The 7,882-nt window shown below is 43.0% G+C and overlaps 1 protein-coding gene across 1 annotated transcript in view; it reads right to left on the minus strand.

The window, feature by feature from the left end:
• LOC308308493 (protein NLRC3-like) overlaps positions 1 to 5,995 on the minus strand; it is a 280,490-nt gene extending 274,495 nt beyond the window's left edge. The window contains exon 1 of the mRNA XM_080753907.1: positions 5,901 to 5,995. The gene's annotated coding sequence lies outside the window, so the exon portion shown is untranslated. The remainder of the gene's footprint in view (positions 1 to 5,900) is intronic.
• Positions 5,996 to 7,882: the final 1,887 nt, after the last annotated feature.

A 7,882-nucleotide genomic window follows, 5' to 3' on the forward strand; every position in this document is an offset into this window, starting at 1 on the left:
TTGACCTTTGGTGTTGTCAATGTTTTGAGGGCACAAAGGTCAAATGTCAGGACAGGAAGGTCATCAAATAAAACTGATTTAAAGTCCATGGAAATAATTAATTTAACTATTTTACACACACACACACACACACACACACACACACACACATACACACACACACACACACACACACACACACACACACACACACACACACACACACACACACACACACACACACACACACCATGTTAGACGGTGGTTTTTGGTGAGAGGAGCTACTGCAGTGGTCCTCAACCTTTTCAGGCCGCGACCCCCAATATAATCATATTTTAACTGGGGACCCCCAAAATAATCATATTTTAACTGGGGACCCCCAAAATAATCAAATTTTAACTGGGGACCCCCAAAATAATCAAATTTTAACTGCCCCCCCCCCTCCCCACCCTGACGAGCACTAAGAGTTGAGGCGTTACATTTTGTATAACAGTTCTATTGTGAGCACGTTGTGAGCATGTAGATCTGCTATTCTCACAATATTTGCCTCTAATATTAATTTTGACAATTTGGCCAATGTTTAATTTGTCATTTTAGAGGTATTAAAAAGTCCTTAAATTGTCACTTTAGAAATGTGCAGATACCTTCTATACACTTAAACTTTGTTGGTTTGTTTACTGTTGAGAGAGAAAACAATGTTGCACATTAAGTCAATGATCATTAACACCTTCTAAGCCACGGGGAGCCCCTTAATGTTAAAACCGTACTATATCGCACATCCCCCCAGGGACTCTCAGCCACGTCGTACATTCCCGGACTTTGTCTTTAAAACCGGAATAAAAGCTTTTGATCCGAAAATCGGCGATCGTCTAACCTTCCCTAGTCACCACTCGTGCACTGATAGCTCATGCAGACCGTGCATGAAGCAGAGGTGACGTCAGCGCCTCTCCTTCTCCAAGGCTACTCCCAGCCATCCGTTTGCTGTCTGCACACTCGAGCTCCTACAGCAGCCATGCTTGGGGCTATGCTAGCGAAACTTTTCAGTTCTGTTCTTCAGTCACACATGGACTATTTGCGGGGACATTTACGTGAAAGGATCGCGCACGCGAAACGCACGGGGACATCGACGATCGGCCAAAACCCCCATTCTATCCCAACGGAAATCGAGAAAATCATGGTGAGTTACTGGCCTGGGGAAAAAAAAAAAAGAAAAAACAGCGGCGCTGTTCAAGATGGAGGGGCTGCGGGGTCATGTTTATAAACATAATATTATGTCTCAGATCACAATACAATAATAGAAATTTCACGGCTAATCTACCAACCACCATTCTATTTCGGACGTCAAGGTGTTAAGGGACCCCCCCCCCCCCCCCCCCCCCCGGGTCCCACAGGTTGAGAACCAGTGAGCTACTGGACTGTGGACATAAGAACATAATGTCACTGTTGTGATGTCATAATACTATATTATACAGTATAACACCTGTCTGTTTCATTTAACTACACTGATAACATTACTTTATTATTATTTAAGCTGTTTTAATTTTAGTTACAGAGGTCAATGTATTAATGTCTTATTAGCCATTGATCCTTTTTAATAGGACTGTCCTTTATTTGCACATGAACACAATACCACCAGACCTGATTATTATTGGAAGTTTTAAAATAATCATCATTTCTACTTATAGTGTTAGATGTGATGGTAGATTAATTATCTTCTAATACATTTTCTCTTCACATAACTACTAACCGAGCCTTTCTGGTGTTCCTCACAGCTGGGACCAGTCTGGATTTCGCCACGCTTCCTGGTGCATTGTATTCCTGCAGGTCCAACTCATCCAGAACCTCCTCTGACGTCAGCAGCATGTGGGCCAGAGCTGAACACTGGGAGTGAGTCAGTCGTGTCTTTGATCTGTCCCCTGACTCCAGGTACTGTTGGATCTCCTGATGCAGTGAGTGGTCGTTCATCTCCGTCAAACAGTGGAAGATGTTGATACATCTGTCAGGAGAGAACCTTTGACCCTTCATCGTCTTCAGGTTGTCGATGACTCTCTGGATGCTCTCTGGACTCTCCGCTGTCTGACCCAAAAGACCTCCTAACAGACTCTGGTTGGACTGCAGTGAGAGACCATGAAGGAAGCGGAGAAAGAGGTCCAGGTGACCATTCTTACTCTTCGTGGATTTTTCAAAGGCTTTCTTCAGGAAGTCTTCCAAGGTACTGACATCAACTCCCAGGAATGTCTTCAGTACCTTCATGTTCCTCTGTGTGTAACAGTGGAACAGGTAGACTGCAGCCAGAAACTCCTGGATGCTCAGATGAACAAAGCTGTAGACCTTTCCCTCAGATTGAACAGTCTCTTCTTTGAAGATCTCTGTGCACACTCCTGAGTACAGCGAGGCGTCTTTCACATCAAGACCACACTCTTCCAGGTCTTCTTGGTAGAACATCATGCTACCTTTCTCCAGATGTTCAAACGCCAGCCTGCCCAGCTTCAGAAGAACCTCCCTGTCCTTCTCCATGAGCTGCTGTTGATTCACATCATGATACTTCTTCCACTTCCTCTTGGTCTGAACCCACAGGAAGTGGCTGTACATCTGAGTCTGGGTCTTGGGCAGCTTTTCTGTCTCGTCTGTCTTCAACATGTCCTCCAGAACGGTAGCGGTGATCGAACAGAAGACTGGGATGTGACACATGATGTGGAGGCTCTTTGACGTCTTCATGTGTGAGATGATTTTGTTGGCCAGCTTCTCATCATCACTGAATTTCTTCCTGAAGAACTCCTCCTTCTGGGGGTCTGTGAATCCTCGTACTTCTGTCACCAGGTCAACATGTGCAGGAGGGATCTGATTGGCTGCTGCAGGTCTGGTAGTTATCCAGAGGAGGGCTGAGGGGAGCAGATTCCCCTCGATGAGGTTTGTCAACAGCAAGCCCACTGATGATGTCACTGTGGCATCAGAAACTATGGCATTGCTGTCAAAGTGCAGCGAAAACCTGCTTTCATCCAGACCATCAAAGATGAAGCCAACCTTCCAGACAGCGAGCTGCTCTGCTGTGACCTTCTTTAATTCTGGGTGGAAACGATGGATCAGTGAGAGAAGACTGTGCTGCTCATCTCTGACCAGGTTCAGCTCCCGGAATGAGAAGGGAACCAGGAGAATGACATCTTGATTTTCCAAACCCCTTGCCCAGTCCAGAGTGAACTTACGCACAGAGAAGGTTTTTCCAATGCCAGCGATGCCCTTGGTCAGAACTCTTCTGATGGGTTTGTCTCTGCCAAGGAGGAGGGGCTTAAAGATGTCACAGCATTTGATTGGTTGGTCATGGACGGTCTTCTTCTTGGAAGCTGTCTCAAGCTGCCAGACCTCATGTTGGGTATTAACCCCTTCACTCTCTCCCGCTGAGAGGTAGAGCTCTGTGTAGATGCTGCTGAGGGAGGGCACTTCAGTGACGTATGTCACACGATCAAGACGGTTCAAACCGACCTTATAAACCTTTAGAACCTCCTGTGGACTGACACCTGCTATGAGAAGACAATGAAGACATTTTAAACATTCAGTTGAATTAATAACTTTACATCCTCACAGTTGTGTATGCACATTATTAATTTAACCACTTAAACCCCAGCTTCTGTATTCTGTGGGAAACGTTGACAGAAAATAACAGATCTACAAGCTTACGAGCTCTGATCTGATCTGTAAGCTTGTAGAACTATTTTCAGTAAAGAATCAAGATATGCAAACATAAAAGAGACTAGTATAGAGCACTGAGGGTTTCCACTAAACAACATATATATATATATATGTTTAAGAGGTTAAAGCCTCCACAAAATCTACAAATTGTAAAAATAAAAAACAGGCCAAAGAAACAACAGCAGATCACTGGTTTTCATACAGAGTTGATACATGTTTAGCATCATTATTTAAACATGGATGTCAAACATTTCAGTTATTAACTGTGTTAATTAGTGTAGGCTACATTGTGTCTGGTCTTACTGTGTCCACTGCTGGTGTGACTGGGTGTCTTCATTCCAGATGTGGTTCTGGATCTCTCCTGCTCTGTCACAACACCACCCGTCTTCCTCTCTCTGTGGAGGAGAAGACAACTCTATGAATATATACACAATGACTTGTATAATATCAATATATATCAAGAAACATACACTTTTGGTGCTTTTATTTTTGTAATGATCCAGTCGTGGAGTGCCAGGATTCCCCCCATTGACGAGTGCTTTTATTTTGAAGAGCAGGAAACCACGGTGTCTATCTTGGGTCACTTTACAAAACCCGGATGTCTTTGTCAAAGTGTCCTGTGTTAGCATCAAGCCCCCAGAACGGCTTGTAAACATTGAAGTGGCCGCCCTACTGGCCAAAGCTGGAATTTCAGGCGGGGTGAAACATACAAGCAGGAGCATAAGAGCGCGCCGCTGGGGTCTACAATAGGGTTCAATGGACGTCGACGTCGTTCGTGACGTCATTACGTCTCGACGTCAAACATTTTGGCACATAGGTATGTGCCAATTTCCCCCAGAATGCACCTGGATTCAGCTACTTCCGTGTGTGGATTTTTCATCACTGAAGCGTATGTTGAGGAGGAGTTGCATTGAAACCGGGTGGCATTTCATTAACTTAATGGCAAGATGGCCGCCGTGTTTGATTGATTGAAGAATTTATTAGCAGTTTGCAATAGAAAAAAGTACAGTTTCATGACAGTACAAATCACTGGTACAAGGTCAACTAAAAGGAGATCCTAGAAAGCCGAGGCTTATTTCCACAGGAACCACACTTTAAGTATCTCATATAACATTGGAAGTTTAGTTTAGTTTATTTCGATCCTCATCAAAATTTTCACAAAAAACATAAAAGTTGAAAGACAGACGGATAGAACATAGTACTTTATCTAGGATAAAATCAGTTTCAAAAGCATAATATCAAATACAAAGGCAGAAAAAAAAGAAAAGGGGGGGGGAGCATGGGGGCTTAGTCTATTTACTAGTCACGGGTAGCAGCTGTCTGAAGGTGACTTTTCATACCAATTTTGAAGGAGGCCATGGATTTGCTCTCCTTTAACACAATTAGTGCCTCTTAATCTGAAGGTTGCTTGGTGCCTCGGTGCCACGCAGTTTCCTCCATAGGCCGCCGCTATTATTTTGAAGGGCTGGAAGGGGGTTGTTTTTGTTTTTTTGGATTATCACTTGACGGCAACGATTACGTCATCTAGTCACATGACAGTGTGGGACAAGAAGAGGAAAGATGGCTGCGCCCTGCCTTGTGCCTTGTTTACATTTAGATCTGCTGCAAAATGTCTCAAAATGGCTATTTTGTTTAAATGACGTTTCTTTATGGGCCTCTCCATTGACTTAACATTGAGGAGCTTCACTTCGCGTGCACGCCCAACGTGCGTTGTAAACAAATCGCCGACATTACCGATGCGGACGGGACCGGAGTAAGTAATAATATCTTTACTGTATATACAGTAAGATTCACAGTCCTCACCGTCAACGGCGCCATGGTATTAACCCTTTCAATGACGGTGAGCGCCGTCTACAGCAGCAGAACAGTTAAGGCTTGTGGAAGGGCGTTCCACATGTTGATGGTATAGCAGGAGAACGAGTTAGAGCCTTGTTTAGTGTTAAATATGTGGGAATATGGTCAATAGGCTAAACATATTTTTAATTTATTATACTTATTAGTGTTGTTGTTGTTTCTATAGCAGCTGATGAAATATCCTGGGAAATCATTTCTATTTTTATATTGTGATTTGTGGCTACTGCCTGCCAAGTATAAGAGAGTAAAGCTCCATGTTGAAGTAACAGTGTGATAAAACATCACCAGAAAGCAGAAAAAATGATCTAAAATGGAAGCATAAAGATCTACATGGGAACACTGTACATATATTGTATAGAAGCTCAGGAGGATTGACATACTGTGTGTGTGGAGGTCCAGGTTCACTGAAGTCCGGAGGATATGCTTTAGAGCGGTCACTCTTCACAGACACACAGCTGGGTGTTGGAGACTCTGCTCTGTGACTTCTGGAATCATAACAATATTTATACAATCATTGTGAAGTCACTTTGTTCAAGATCATTTATGTTTTTGTCCCATTATTGAACAATGGAGGTAACATGTCATCAGGTCGAACACCCTTTGGATCGACCACCAAACTCTAACCCAAAACCTAATCCTAAACTCAGTAAAAATATGCCTAACCCTAACCCTAAACCTAGACCTAACCTCAGTAACCGTGACGCGGGTGATTATCTAACCTGCCGACGCTGTTTGACCCAACGGGAGTTCAACCTATGGGGCCGTCCCCAACAATGGAATAGAATCTCCTCTCATTTGAGCCACAGAACCACCATTTGATGACATTTAGCCTCTCAGACCCAAAACCTCAAATATTTTGTTATCAGATTTTGTCCACAATTCCACACTGTATTGATGTTGGTGCCATAGGAGAGATAACAGGCACACTTTGACCAAAAAGAAAGAAAAAAATGCTTTATTCTTTAAACTTCTTGTAAATTAAGTAATGCAGGTGGTTAACAATAATTCTACTCAAGAGTTATAGATCTATAAGGGTCCATTTGGTTACCAACTCTCCATCATTTACCTGGGGACCACCTGGAACCCCCTCAAGGACCACTGGCTGAGAACCACTGTTGTAGTGTTATATATTGTATAGGAGGATTGACATACTGTGTGTGTGGAGGTCCAGGTTGATCACTGAAGTGAGGTGGTATTCCTCCTTTAGATCGGTCACTCTTCATAGACAGAAGGCTGGGTGTTGGAGACTCTGCTCTGTGGTGAAGACTTCTGGAATCACAACAATATTCATATAATCATTGTGTAGTCACTACAAGATCATTTATGTTTTTGTCCCATTATAGAACAATACCATACACGTAGCAAAACATGTTTTTCAACAGGTTAAAATGGTGTCTTTCAGGCTTCACCGCCAGAAGTCTCCATAGACTTCCATGTAAACTATAGTGCATGGATCATGCACGCCCATGCACAGATCATGCACCACATGTGTGCATGCTGTTCACAGCTATCAAAAAATATATATATACCGTAATTGCTGGACTATAAGCCGCACCTGAATATAAGCCGCACCAGCTAAATTTAGAACAAAAAACGAATGTTTACATATATAAGCCGCACCTGACTATAAGCCGCAGGTGTCCCTCCTGCTTCCCGCTAGAGCGCCCCTGGTGGCCGTTAGCTGTATAAATCTATATATAAATCCTTGTTAAAGACCATTGTAAAACGAACTACCTGGCCGTTAGCTGTAAAAGTCTTTATATAAGCCGCACCGTTGTATAAGCCGCAGGGTTCAAAACATAGGAAAAAAGACGCGGCTTATAGTCCGGCAATTACGGTATATATATATATATATGCTTGGAAATCCATTCAGGCATTCATGAGATAGCAGCCATTTATGTTTTTACATTGTGTATACAACCATGGCTGCCATGTCAAACATGCAGTTTCGCGATCGCCCCTACTAGATATAGGGAGGTCAAAAAAAATAAAAAAAAGATTATGCAAATTTCAGCCCAAGCAGAGTGGACACACTTATATAACTCGTCTAACTAGTCATAGGCAGTGAATGAGTTAACCTGCCTGGCTAACCTGTTGCTACTTGCTAACCAAAGAAACTGGCAGAATAGGAGCACTACTAACTATTCTGTCAGAATGTGCCTTGTTATTCATAAAAGTTCGTACTTGGGAACCAGACAAAGCCAGATGTTTATCACACTGCTCAAAAACAGTGTAATAAAATGTCACTAGAAGGTTGGTGCCTTGTGGTTTCCTCCACCATCGGTGTATGAATGTGTGTGGTAATACTGTAGATAAAGCTTGAACAGGGAGGACACTATTAGAGTGTTCTTTTAGTTTTTTT

This window comes from Nannobrachium achirus (assembly GCF_963921795.1).
Source record: "Nannobrachium achirus genome assembly, chromosome: 23".
Lineage (NCBI taxonomy): Eukaryota > Metazoa > Chordata > Actinopteri > Myctophiformes > Myctophidae > Nannobrachium > Nannobrachium achirus.